The sequence below is a fragment of the Apis cerana genome, linkage group LG6 (assembly GCF_029169275.1).
Source record: "Apis cerana isolate GH-2021 linkage group LG6, AcerK_1.0, whole genome shotgun sequence".
In the NCBI taxonomy this organism is placed as follows: Eukaryota; Metazoa; Arthropoda; class Insecta; order Hymenoptera; family Apidae; genus Apis; species Apis cerana.
The window spans coordinates 5181459-5196769 of NC_083857.1; the positions used below are offsets into that span (position 1 = coordinate 5181459).

General features: G+C 34.4%; 1 protein-coding gene and 1 long non-coding RNA gene across 16 annotated transcripts in view; one reads left to right on the plus strand and one right to left on the minus strand.

Annotated features, from left to right (window-relative positions):
• LOC107998282 (fibrillin-2) overlaps positions 1–15311 on the minus strand; it is a 152549-nt gene that overhangs the window by 106078 nt on the left and 31160 nt on the right. The window lies entirely within an intron of this gene.
• The window catches only part of LOC107998285 (uncharacterized), a 69195-nt gene that overhangs the window by 28092 nt on the left and 25792 nt on the right, over positions 1–15311 (plus strand). For 7 of the 10 annotated variants that reach the window (XR_009830026.1, XR_009830031.1, XR_009830027.1 and 4 more), the window contains 2 exons: positions 4551–4794; positions 6090–6543. This is a non-coding gene — a long non-coding RNA (uncharacterized LOC107998285). The remainder of the gene's footprint in view (positions 1–4550; positions 4795–6089; positions 6544–15311) is intronic. The other 3 variants (XR_009830029.1, XR_009830028.1, XR_009830030.1) reach the window with 2 other exon arrangements.

Here is a 15311-nt window from a genome sequence, read left to right on the forward strand (position 1 = left end):
GTCAAGAAAATTCGAAAATACACTCTAGATCTTTCAATCTTTTTCGATTCACAGTCCATTTCGATAATATTCGAATAAATTAACTAATGTAAGGAAAATTTAAAAGATTGATAGTCTTATCGACTTTGAATTAAATAACGAGAGGATAATCTTTGTGGAAAATTAATTGTATTAAAATAAAACTCTTTGCTGATCCACGGATCAGGAACCATTAGGATTATTTGGAAAAATTTGAATTGAAATGTCGTCGAACGTGAAACAAATGTCTTGTTTTAAAACTTTTTCAAATTTTCAAAAAAAAAAAAGAAGAAAAAAGAAAAAGAAAAATCTACTAGTCAAACATATCCGCTTCGATAAAATCGACTGTTCGTTCGCGACGTTTGCAAAGGCTCCACGAATTTCTTTCCCATCGAATTTCGATACTTTCCAAGATCACTTGGCAATATTTCCTTAACATGTAAGAACTGTTTGCTGCATTACGATTTGCATGTAAATTTTTGGGATTCCTTCGAAAATTCTGCCGACCTGTTTTCCATCTCGAAATGATTCTAAAGGAGAGAAACAGAATGGATAGATTTTTCACCAGTTAAAAGAATTTTATACATTGAAAAGTAATATAATTCAATCACGATTCTCTATTTCATCCTAAAAAATATATATATATATAACGCAATGATTGAGCTGAAAATTAAAATTCAAATAAAAATATAATCGTACAATTATTCATCTTGCAAATCAAATGGAATCACAGAGGATTAACCGGGGAATTGGTTCAGTCTCTATCGCGCTGCATTAATTCTGAAAAAGGAGAGAAAAGTAGGATAAAACGTACTTGAGACTAAAAGAAGAAAAATAATAATTAAATCCTGATTTGTTTGTTTGAATAATTAATTCCCCGTACACCTGATAAATCTATCTTACGAGAGGGGCTGCTGAAACGTACCGGTGTTGAAAATAAAACGAAAATAAAACGATACAGTATTTATTGGCTTTCGGAGAGGGGCTTTCGTGACAAATTACGAGGCATAATAAATCTACTCCAGACTGTTACTTATTATCGTTCAGGACGCGTTCCTGGTTCGAGTTGCAGAACAAGAGCAAGGAACTATTCAATATAAAATAAGAACGAAGAAGGCATTCCGTTTTTATATGCAAATAATAATTTCAAGCTTAAATTCGCGCTTCATTCTGCACGATGATCGAATTCGATATTTATGTGAGTATGAATTTTTTTAAAAAATACGATTATTATAGATATTATAGTCTTATTATTATCGTGACAGTGTTTTTTAATCAATCGACAGTTCAAATCGAAGATACTTTATAATATGGAAAAAATTGTATTATGATTTTAGAAAATGATTAAAGAAATAGTTTTATTGAAGGAACATTAGTTGGGCTAAGACATGGATTTAATATTTCATCTGGTTATAAATCTACTATGTAAAAAAGAAAAGTATCATAGAAGATTATTCACTACTTATAATTTGATGATTAATCCTCTCGAATGTCAAAAAATCTAATTGTGAATTGAACGAATTTTATAAATATTTAAAAAAAAAATACATAAACTTTCGATCCTTTCTTTTACACGTTAACTTCAATCGAAAGTTGGCGGGGAAACAAGATTTCTGCGAAAAGTCGAAACGAAAAGGCAAATCCATCTCGTTCTGTCCCTGAACGTTCATATACACGTTTCGACCGTGGATGGAACGGAACTCGAACTCTCCATTCCAACGAAACGAGATTGACTGTAAAAGTTGGCATTGTTGAGGGAAAGGAGAGAAGAACGCGAGCTCGAGTTCTGGAAAAGAGTCACGGGCCAGCCGTGTGTGTACATACATAAGTGCTCACGTACAGGGTGTTTCATTTTGAACGTGAACATTGGATATTCGAAAGATCAAAAAATTTCACACACATAGACATCCAATAATAAGATTCGAATAATAGAAAATGAAACGATGCTGTCCATAATTCCACGTCGTTTTTAGTGTTACCAGTAGATGGAATTTAAAGCCGGTGCAATATTAGAAATACAAGAAATTTTATCAATATTTTGAATTGCTTTTTAACTTACGATTTGATTCATCCAGTATATTCCTTCCAGTATTTATAATCACGTTATATTCGATTCACCGTCGTTCTATATAATTTAGTAACGTACTGATTTATATTTCAAACTGTCCCTCCATGTAGAATTGCTTTCCGTAGGACAAATACTTCTTGCATCGCAGGATGAGATCCTCTTTATGTTGCAAAATTCAGAAGATGGATGGTGGACATTCTCTGTCCAAAAGGGAGGTCAAGATGGTCCTATTTCTAATTCTAGAAATTTGGTTTTATTGTTAATATAGCTTTCTCTTCATCGAAATTATTGGAGTATGTAGATTTGATTTTGTTTAGAAAAAATATATAATAAATAATTTTATTCGATATAACTTAATTCTCTTTCGTTTAAACTTTACAACGTTTCTCTAGTATTAAATATTGATCTTTATTCGAGGTGTAATGCATTCTATTCGTTTTCATTTAACTTTCAAGAACGTAATGTGATTTAAAAGGAGCTTTTTTTAAATGGGATTTTATCGTTATATAAGAAGAAGGTTTTAGTATTCAATTGTTCTATGCGTTGAATCGCTTTATCGAATAATATGAAAGCAAACCAGGTTAAAAGTATTAACGTGTTGCAAAAGATATATTCTCAATCTTCAAAAATGGAGATCTTCGAGAATAAGTCGATTTATATCATCTTAGGATACGTCACACAATTTCGAAACTGACACGCTTTTATCGTAAAGCATATCGTAATTTTTCTAAATAATTTTGCAAAAGTAATCAATTGATAAGAAATTTATCCCATTCTTCACATTCTAAGATCGAAAACATTAAAAAAAGAAAGTAAAATATTCAAAACAATCGTATCCACTAATAAATACGTTAAATGTCCAACATGATTTAATCATAAATTGTAACCACGTGTAACCAAATTCCTCTCCAACGTCAAATTCGTCTTCGAAACAAGCCAATGGAACGAGCCTATACATAGATGCACGCATGCATGTACGTGCAAAGGTACAATTGCCTAGAGAGACCTTATCGAGCGAAACAAGTCGAGTTGGCAAAATTGCTTTCGTGGCGCGGGCGATTAACTCCCGAATGCTCATCGTCGAATCAGCGAACTATGGTTCATTAACGCTAGGCTGCCACCGCCATCGAACTCCAACGAAACGAACTTTGCCCGTTAATCGTGTTTCACGAATTGCCCATAAAGAAGGCCGACGAATTTCTTCATCCTTCGCTCGGCCAATACCCCATTGAAAACGATCTCGATTAACAGAGATCGGACATTCCGTTTTTAGAGAAATAACGTCGTAGATGGCGCGAGTGACTTGTGATCCTAAGTTTTGTCCCCACAATTTTTTGGATGCGATCAAGTTGCATTTAGAATTTCTTTGAAGTGGAAGTTTGTTTTGAATAATAATTTAATAAAAGTAAACGTTCGATGTTACTTTTATAAATCGTTAAGAGAAATTTGTTATAGGAAATTTTATACAAATATGAAACAAGCGTATTGTACTTTTCTTTTAAAGTAGAATTTGTCGAAACATAAAACTTGAATACTTGTCAAATATACGTATATATGTAAGTACATTTTTATTTCAAACAAATCTCGCGTTAATTGAATTGAACGAATTTTATTAAAATATATTCGAAATATTTATTAAATATTTTTATAATTAAAAGGAATAATGGGCGCGAAATTAAAGTTAATTAATTAAAAGAGATTAAAAAGTAATACGTTTATTTATATCGAAAGCATAAAATTTCAATTCAAAAAAAGATGAAAGAATTTATTTTCCATTCCATGTTTAAATATAGATCTTTTAGTCATATTCGCAATATATATGATGTCTTGGAACTCTATATAAAGGAATATGTACTGCCTTTTACCTTGAAACTAAATCTGTCACAAAGTTTATGTCCGCTCTTTCGCCATACTTTCAATAAAAGAAACAACATCGATTTTGTGCTCATTGCAAGACTTCTTTCAAAGAAATTTCTCCCATTTCCCTTCTTCGTTTTCATGAAATTTCATACATCAAGAATATTTAAAATAAATGTTGAACTTATCCATCCTCGTGTAAAGAACGTATTTTCGTATCCCTTTGTTAATTCTTGCATAAAATTAATCCTTTGTTGCATATAACGAGCAACGTTCGTAACACAAATTACAATTAATTATAATTAATTATTAAATTACGCAAATTATATTCAGGATATTAGACAAATTTGAAGTGGACAAAATGTATATGATATATTTTAATAAAGTCACTAAAGATACTAAAAAACCGACATCCTTAATTTCCAAAATTTTCCACCCTTACATCCGCATAAAACAACAATAAAATAACGATAAAATAAGCTTATGCTCGAAACTATGAAAAATATATTTTCCCCTCTCTCCGAGAAATCCAGAATTCTTCGATATCTGAAACGTTATATTCAAACAACATATTTTCTCATTCTAATATAATATCTTTTCATTTCAGGTGGGTTTACGTAACGCGGACGTAATAAGTTATTATTCAACCCCGTTCGTTGGAAAAAACAAGCCTGCGTAAACTGGAAAACGAATCGAAGTCGAAGTGTTTCGGTAAGTAGTGGCCGGTTGGCTAGGGAGAAGAGGCAAACGAGATGCACATCCATCAGAGGCAGGGAGGAAATGGCGAGGGTGTAGGCGATCCTTTAGAAGCAACAGCTTTCGTTGCTTTGCAAGCTCGGAGGTCTTCCACGGTGAGTGCACTTTTTCGTCGCGGCGACCCTTCGTTTCCGAGACTAATGGTTTGCATTAACCCGTGACCCTCGACGTTCAACTAGAATCGCTGGATAATTCTCTCGGGGAGATTGAGGAGAGGCGTGGAAAAGAAGGCATTCCGATTGCCGCTGACCAGACGATTCTTTCTTCCTTTTTTTACGTCCCTTTCTAACCTTTATTGCGATGCCATGTTGATCTGGATTTGGATGGGGTGGATTTTGGTGCACTTTTGTTTGAAGAAATGAAAGGGTTAATAGCATAATTTCTTAGCTAGTCTGAAAATTGCAAAGTGGAAATTTGTTTCTCGAGTATTATAATATTTTTCTTAACTTTGAGATTAACAGGATATTGCAGTAATAAAAGTAATTTTTTATAGGAATATTGAAGAAGAAGTTACAGTTAGTGGAGATATGATATTAGGAACGAGGTTAATTCCATTTTGAGAATTAGATTCAATCTATTTTTAATTAATTTATCATTAATTATTGTAATATTAGTATGACTCGGTATATTCACTTGGGAAGATTTGAATTTCGCGCCACTCTATCTAGGTGATAATATAATTATATATATATTGAATTGAATTATTGTGTAACAGTTTCTAAATATAATTTAAAAAGGAAAAATTATACATTAAAAATTGTTCATAAAATAGATCGTAACGAGAATTCTAGAAACCTAGAAAATATAGTCTCCTGGGACCAATCTTTCCATTCAATGAAAATTTACATATATTGAATCCCATTGGAACAATGCATTGATGTATTTAAAAGTAATAATTAGATTTTGTTGTGTGAAGTTTAATAACGATACGATTTGGCAAATATTTAGCCAGATAACGATCTCGATAACAATTCGATACGTAATTTGAAATTTTAATTAGATAAAAAATAAAAGAAGACGAAGAATTATCTTAATAACCATTACAATAAATTCCATTTTCCCTCTACCTTTGATTTATTGATTGAATCTCATCGTTGAAAAACGATTATAAATACATTTCAAATAAATTTTTAAATATTAATTTTTTAAAAATTATTAATATTATTAATATTAATTTTAATTTAATTTAATATTTATTAATATAATTTTTTTTTTAATTTAAATTAATTATTAATATTAATTTTTAAAAATTACATAAATAAAATAAAAAATATTCGAAAATCGCCATTTTATAATATCATACGTTGTAAAATTTTTCACAATTTCAATTATTATTATTCTATACTCGTTACTTGTTCGAATAACCTATATATTTCCTTTCTATCTCCAGAAAAACAAACCAACGTTAATCGACGAATGTAAACACGAGCGGAGGACAAATCGAGAATTAAGCGTCATTTGGTTGTAAGAAACCAAAGCGGGCAGACGTAGAAACAATCTCGTGCGATAATTCGATTTTCAACGGCCGTATCAGAGGCTTCCGGCACGCTGGACGCCGCGAACCCGGACCCTGCTGCACTGGATAACCTTTTCGTGGGAGAAATTACGATCCTCAACCTCGTGGCAACCGGGTGATCGTGATTTAATTACGGATGCCCTGGATGGGCGTTAAAAGAGACCTTTCCTCTTTCACTTTAACGAGACGCCTCGTCCACGTGAGAGAAGTTGGGAAGATTGGCATCGCCCAGAGAAATCTCGTTTCACGTGCACCCTTTCACGCAGCCGGTATTCAAGAACGCGGATAACCGTGGAAAGGTAGGCGAGATTAAGGTGGAACGAGGTAGGTAAGTGGTTTTTGATTCTTACTTCGCAGTTGCGTGCGTGATGTAATGGTTTTATGCGGTTTTTAAACGCGAGTGGAGGGAATGTTAAAAATGATACGTTTGAAAGATAAAAGTGTTATTCGTCTGGTCTTATCCGGCTTCGAGAAATATTGATATTGATTATTAAGAGAGTGCGGAGATTTGAGATTTTGCGTGTTAATTTCTTCTCGCGTGATGTGTTGTGAGGGAGTGAAGGTAAAAGATCGTGTGACTTTTATTTAAATTGGAAAGAAAAATCCTCTCGAAATTCAAAGAAAGATATCTAAATGCTAATAAGGATTGCATTTTATATCATAGTTATATTGTAACAACGTAAAAATATAATAATGATAATAACGATATAAACGGTGAAATTAATATTTAATTTAAGAGAATTGAAAATATTATTTCAGTGGGTCGTTAGTTTGGTTAATATTTTCGTTATTTATATCGAGATTTGATCGAATAAAGAAGGTAATAAATTTAAGATACTTGATACAATTTAATATGGCTTTCATATTTTACGGAATCGAAACAAATTTGAGGTTAATTAATCCCTTCTTTGTGTGAACACTTTTTTTTTTTTCAAATATAAAACTTTTCCCCCCATTTTTATGATGAAAGTCACTTCTTCTAATACTTTAACCAGAACGTAGAATTTTCTTCGGTTTAATTACGGGGTTTTGGTCGTTTTATGGAGGAATTGCAGAGTCGGCGAATCACCATCGTTAGGATTTCCTTTACGAGCTACTGTAACCTTTCATAAAACGTGAGGCAGGCATGATGGAACGGATGCTATCGGCTCGTTTTATTTTATCTCTTCTGAGGATCCTTCATGCTGGCATTAACGCTTTTATAATGATTTTTTACGTGTCTGCTCTTGAGCAGAAATTGAGATGAGGATTAATGATTCAAAAATGATTAATTATTTTTTTATTTTAACGTTTGTTTATTTATTAACTTTTTTTTTTCACAATTTTAATTTTAACTTTTAGAACGATCATCTTAACGTAATTACATTTTCTAAATAGTAAAATCGATTAAAATTTTGAATTTTCATTTCAAAATTGTAATAATAATAACAACAACAACAACAACAACAATAACAATAATAATAATAATAACTCTGCAAGCCATTTGGTCGTAAAATCTTTCATAAATAAAAAAAACAAATGAATGATAAATAAAAATCTAATAAACAAAGATTAAAAAACGTATAATAAATAAAAAATTTTTATTTAACACAGTGAAAAATTGAAATTGTTAAGTATTTCACAAGCAAGCTCGTAGATTTTCACATTAATGAGAAAGAGAAAGAAAAAAAAAAAGAATTTAAAAAGAAAGAGAAAGCGTTTCGATCGGTCAGAAATAATTATCATTTATTTGTAACCAGAATGTAAAGACGCATTTTTCTCGCTTTTCGAGATAAAATTTTCTTCGGTTCGTGTACTCTAGCGCGAAATATCTCCCGGAATGTGCTATATGGACCTTAAATACGGACAATTTATTTCTTCCGTTCCCGAGAAAAATAAAATACGTATCGTACGATGAATATACGCTTTTATAACATTTCGCCGTGTTGGCAAGCGTAACAAGAGCTTTAAAACAGAAGACATTAAGAAACGAATTGCCGTCAAAGTTAATATTGCAACAAACGATCAAGATTCTGAATGGAACATAACCTAATATAACCTAACCTATTTACACTCGTACAGAACGTTTCAATTATTTTATTTCCTTTCGAAAATAGAATTTAAAGAAGAAGAAGAAGAAGAAAAATGTTATTAAGTTAAAATAATAAATCTACGTGAAAATATTCGAGAAAATTTTTAATTCAAGACGACGCGGACGAATAAAACAAAAATTGTATAATTATTTATTTCTTATCTCGTTGTTACAGATAATGAAAAGCCATTATAAAGGAAATATTAATAAAGGGGGAGACGCAATAAATAATATATTGGCGAATTCGGCTTTGTCCAAAGTTCAAGTAACTTTGCTCGACGATCTATCTATAATTATCACGAAACGGGACACGTGTAACCTCATGCACGTCAATTTGGATTTGCAAGGATCGATGTAGATACCGAAATGCACATGGCACGATGTTACATTACCTCGAAGTTGTAGAGTTTGAAGTTTACGTGGGATTTACGGCGTAGATCATCCAAGTTTTGAACACGATACGAAATTTCGAATTTGTAAAACTGCTCCTGTAAATCATTCTCGTTTTATCGTGTTAGTCGATTTAGAAAATAAAAAAAAAAAGAAATAGCGATACTTCAAATTTTTAGTTCCGTCGTTGGTTTTATGAACACTTGATCCTTTTATTGGAATTACAATTTATATAATTATTGTAGAAACGAGGATTTTTTTTTAAACAATTTTAAAAAAATTTTCCTTTTATTAGAAATTATTATTTTACAACTTTTATAAATGATGTATATATATATATATATATTTAAAGAGTGGTACTTGTACGACTCTTTGCAATTCTCGAAACTCTTTCAACTGCTGAAAGATCCATAATTCCTTGGAGATCCTTAAGACCTTTATTGTGATTCTTAGAAATCCAGAAGCTATTATATTCTCAGAGATTTCTCAGAGACTACGTTCAAATATTCTCGAAGACTTCGAAATTTCTTAAGATATTCAAGATTATATATAATCCTCGCGACATTTAATTCTTTGCTACAGTATCTAATTCCTCAATCATTTTCATCTATTTCAATTTCATTTCTGCAGATAATTAACAGAATTATTCCCCTCCTCGCGATTCCTCGTTTATATCATAAATTCAAATCTCACTTTAACCTTTTTCTGAACCTTTTTCAAGAAAAAAAAAGTCTTCTTCCATTTTATTTTAACAATTCGATCGATTTTACACGATTTCCAACTCGATCCCATCCCCCCTGAATATGAATCGATAACAAGTACAACGTAAAGTAAACACGGTTTCGAAACAGAGCCCGAATGTCGTGAACATTGATCCCGAAAACCGATTCGGCCGGCTTCGTGCCATCGTATCCGTGCACGATACATCTTGTTAACGTTCTATTCATACCGTGTACCCACGATAACCACATTGCATCGGCCCTTTCGCGTACCGGAACACCGATAAAGGATTTTTATCCCGGTATATCGACATCCCCCACGATTGTGTTCAAGAGGCATGACGAGCGTGGACATTGGGCGGGATCCACCTCTACATATATATATTTATATATATGCACATAGTATCGTTAAAGGTGGACACACGTCGAATCCTCCGATTTCGATCTCGAGCCAGGCCCTAATGGACGCGCGTGACTAACCGTTTCCTAATGCGGCACGATGTCAAAGCGGTTGACGTGAATCGAAACCACGCGGATTCCTCCCCCATCCCTTTGTTACGGATTACACGAGTTCTGCGCTCTCGACTTGTTGATCTTCGATCGCACGAGTTGTTGAAAACTCGGGAAAGATCGGGAAAAATTGGAATAAAGTCTTCGATTGGCTTTCCACGAGTTGTTGAAAACTTGTGTGAATAAGATGGGGAAAAATAAAGGGAGAGAAGAAAATGAATCTGTTATTGATCTTCGATCGATTTTCCAAGAGTTGTTGAAAACTTGTGTGAATAAGATGGAGAAAAATAAAGGGAGAGAAGAAAATGAACCTGTTATTGATCTTCAATCGATTTTCCAAGAGTTGTTGAAAACTCGTGTGAATAAGATGGGGAAAAATAAAGGGAGAGAAAAAAAAAACAGAACCTGTTATTGATCTTCGATCAGCTTTCCACGACTTGTTGATCTTGGATCGGCTTTCCACGAGTTGTTGAAAACTCGTGTGAATAAGATGGGGAAAAATGAAGGGAGAGAAGAAAATGAACCTGTTATTGATCTTCAATCGATTTTCCAAGAGTTGTTGAAAACTTGTGTGAATAAGATGGAGAAAAATAAAGGGAGAGAAGAAAATGAATCTGATATTGATCTTCGTTTTCCACGAGTTGTTGAAAACTCGGGAAAGATGGGAAAAAATTGGAATAAAGGGAAGGAAGAAAATGAATCTGTTGTTGATCTTCGATCGGCTTTCCACGAGTTGTTGAAAACTCGAGAAAAATGGGAAAAAATTGGAATAAAGGGAAGGAAGAAAATGAATCTGTTGTTGATTTTCGATCGACTTTCCACGAGTTGTTGAAAACTCGTGTGAATAAGATGGGGAAAAATGAAGGGAGAGAAGAAAATGAACCTGTTATTGATCTTCGATCGGCTTTCCAAGAGTTGTTGAAAACTCGTGCGAATAAAATTGGGAAAAATTGGAATAAAGGGAGGGATGAAATGAAAGTGGCACCTTTTGCGACGCGTAAATCGATTATTCGAAGTCAGTTTGAACGAAACTGATTATCTATGGACGAAGAGGACGAGTACATTTAATTTAAAAATTAATGATATTTTGCGTTTCGTATCACGATTTCGTATAATCGTGCAGGAAAGTAATTATGCGGCTGAAGACAAACTTAAGTTTGATTAGAAAATGGTGCTTGTATAAGTCGAATTGATTAAATGCCTCTTGCGATCGCGGTGTACACGGGTAAACAGGTGTTCACTAAATTCTGAGATCCAGGATGGAAGACTGTAGTTTGAGTGCGGAGCTTTGCTCGATACTCGGCGTGGGCCACTTCAAATAGCGAAACCTTCGATATTCGTGATCACCGGATCGTGGAATCCACCTTGGATCGTTTCAAAGCAGGATCAATAGCAAAGTAAATTGGACAAAATTGTTAAACCAAATTGAATCCGAATATTGTTGTAATCGATCATTGCCTCTTTTAAAAAAGGCTTCTCTGATTTTTACTAATCTTTACGCTCTTACATTCGATTAAACTCGATTCAATGTAGAATTACATCAACATAGATGCACTTGTCGGCCACGAATATAAGAAAACATTTACTCGAGAACTTGCAATAACTCATTCCCCATTATTACTGTTACACAAAATAATAATTAATCAATTCTTAACAAACCTTAAATCCATTCCCAATCATATAAAACATGTATCCACGTGAACGAAACGTATACGATTGGTTAACTCCTTGATTGAAAGACTGCAACCCTTGAACCATTAATGAATCGACGAGCTGGAAAGCTCTTCCCCTGCAACCCAATTTCTCTCTTTCCCTCCCTCTCTCCCTCTCTCTCCATGATATATCTAGATCGTTCTCGACTGTTTTCGGCCGAAACGGAGTGAGTTGGCGCAAAAAGGTTGCACTGTTGGAAAACGCATACGCGAAAAAAGAGGGGGGGAGAGAGAAAAAGTGTGAAAGAGAGAAAAATCGCGCTTCCACGACCTCTCGCGCTAATGAGTTCATTACAATCGGCTCGTGATCGTCGACTCGCGTGTACACACACGCGTGCCCCCCTGTTCGTGGCGAGCCGATCGATAACCAAGGCGCCAATCAAATGATAACGAGCAGGCAAAACGCCTGCTGGCTCTCCACCACCGCCGGTATCATCGAGCAACGTGGAAAAAAAAAAGGCTGGTATACGCGGGCTTAATTGGGAGTGTGGAATTTCAGAGGCGTTAGCTAATTGCGAGACTCGCCCCCCTCTTCCCCCTGGATTTCGATCGGATCGCATCGCGCTTCGTGGTTAGATCGCGTTGTAGAGGGTGGATTTCGGTTTGTGGTTTACGTCTCTCTAAATGATTTTGCTCTTTTTTTTCTAATTTTCAGTTTTCACTCGTCCTCCTCTACCGCCTTTGAGGAGAAATTTGAGGAGGAATATGTGAGATACCTTGTCTGTTTTGAGATTTGGAGTATTTTTTTGAAAAATTAGATCGTCAGAGCGAAACGATGTAATGGAGTTTTATCGGAGTTTTTTTTTTTTTTCTTTTAATTGAATTTTCAGAAGTTATCTGTTTGGAGAAGCGTGATTAATTGATATTCGTTATAACAAGAGGGAAAAAATATTGGGTGTGGGGAGCGCGAATTAAATGGATAATGTAGATGAAATACGCTGATAAAGATTTGGGATAGAAAATGTTTGATTATGAAACACTAACACAGCTTCGAGAATATACATATATTTATATCTGATAAATTTAATTTTTCAAAAATCGTGTTAATTGAATTAAGAAATTATGCAAATTAATATAATCACGGGGAAATAAATAAATCAATAGCGTTGAAAATTCACACCAAGAAATAATACATTTCGCTCATTATTTATCCGCCGAAAAGGTTTCCAGTTTAAATTAACCATTATCGACGCGTTAACGCGCATTTACGCGATTTAATTGTGAACGAGGATTAATTAACGACCGTTTCATAAATTGATATTAAGTCTGTGTGAATTGTCGATTCATAAACCCGTGATCCACCTATGCAATAACCATAAGGAAAATGATAAAAGATTAATTTCCTCATCAATACTTCATAAAACGCGTAAACCGTGGACGATGGATTAATCGTAGAACGAATCAATGTTGTTTTATCGCGGTTTATAACGCGCATCGTTAATTGCACACTCGGACCAAGTTTCTCTCCAATTTGCATCGCTATAATTGGCCTGCTATAAACGAACCATCGAAGAAACTCGGGAATCTTCACGCATCATTTGCATCCATGAATGTCAAGCTCGATTGGTTCGCGGACAATCATGGCGCCGATCGAATCATTGTAAGAAGGCAAAACGATCACGCGAACATCTGCGAAGTTTATTAAGCGGTTGGAAAAAAAAGAAAAGAAAAGAAAGAGAAGGAAAGGAGCAAAGTAAACAAATCGAGTCAGCTTCTATTAACGAACGTATATTCGGAAGCAGCCTTTTGAAATTTTCAAAGACGTAGATGGATGGAAAAGAAAATAAAACCCTTATGTAGACTCTCAAATTTCGATCGTACGAAATGTATTAACAATATCAATATCGATGAATCACAAATACTTGAATTACAAAATTAATAAAATATCGTTGATTATCACGTTATGTGTTGATAAGTTATTTGAATAATACGTCGAAAAGAGTACACACTTTAATAAGCTCTTTGATTTCGATTGGAGCACGCAAACGTGGAACTAAGACGTCGATGGAACGATAACGAAGAGTCAGAGCCGTCAACGCGAGCCGCCAATAAACGTCGACAAGAGATTGATCCGTAGAAGAGAAAAAGCCGCGCAAATGAATAATCCTAACTATAGGAAACTCTGTGTGAATTGCAGCCATAGCAATTAGCAGGCCACCATAGGAAGCACTCGTTAAGCACACGACTCGAGCCTTGGAATTAATCACGATAAACCAAATAAACCATCGCATAATTCCGGTTTTCAATTAACCGCGAGATGATAAATTTGAGGCAGCCAACTTTGCCAATATTTGAAACATCTCGAGAGCGAGAAATAGTTCAATTATGCGCGATAACAATTTAGAATAGGATATAATTATTCAAATTTATAACAATCCGATATAATACTCGGGATAATTCTCGGGAATATTCGATAATTCTTCAAAAATCTAAATTTTACAATATAACCGACGCGATCCTTCGAATGTATTATAAACTTAAGAAAAAGATCATAAAAGATCGTAAAAAACCTCCCCTCTTAAAGGGGGATCTTGTCCCCACTTGGCGCGCGTTCGAGCTCGAAGGAAGAAAGAAAGCCATCCCCGTCGAAAGCCATCGTTCAAGTATGAAAGTTTGATCCGGCTATAGGGACGATAGCCGGCTTCCAACCGTTTCATTATCCGTCCAGGATTCGAGAGGGCGCGCGCCCTCTTCCTCCTCCCTTAATGAAACCGTAAAACGACACCTCTGGAAGATTAGTCACCGACCGAAACGTGCAACTAGTGCAGTTTCCTGCCGCTATTTATTCACATGCCAGCCGTTGCGCGTATCCTACCATAGCGGGTAGTTGATGGCCGACTGAATCCTCTGCTACGCGAACAACGCTTTCCCATTTGGCAGCGTGAAACTGATCCACCGTTCTCTCTCTCTTTCATTCTCTCCCTCGTTCATTCGCTGAATTTTTCACCCGATAAATTGGTCGTGGTGGCGCCACGTTTCGCGGAAGAACGGCGAATAAGTAATGACGTTCGAGAAAAAAGGCGAAGGTAAAAGTGAAAGGGAAGGAAAGGGAGAGATTCCTCCCGGTTCGTTTCCTCTATCGGGGCCTTTTTACCAAATTAAAAGTTTAATCGTATTAACGTTGAAAGGGGTGGGAGGCTCGCATGATGGAATTTTATTCGAACGAATCGAACTTAATTTTCGTCGAATTAAAGCCTCGAGTTAATCCTTGGAAGATTGATATGTATATATATATAATCAAGAGATATGTTAATCAACAATAGATTTTATACTTGATTGAATATTTCCTACGTGTTTTCCATATGATTTTATGGTTTAAGTGTAAATGAGTAATATTTTGTTTTATCTATCGAAATAAAATTAACTAATATAGTGGATTTTTAAAAATAATTGGAAGATTTAAGACAGTGTAAGTAATTTCGTTTATCGAGGAGGATGTAATAATTTGTGCGTTTGGCGATGAGTGATAACAAGTATTAATCGAACAATTTATTAAAAATTTAATCGAAAGATGTAATCATTTAATGAATGATATAACGATGCTCAACTATCTGAAATTTGAAAATTAGTTCTACTAGTAAAATTATAAATCTCTCAACGTGTTGGAAGAATTATATAGCAGAAATATTACATAATTTTTTTTTAAAATTATCCATCAAATTAAAACTAATAATTGTAGCAAACTTCATCGCGC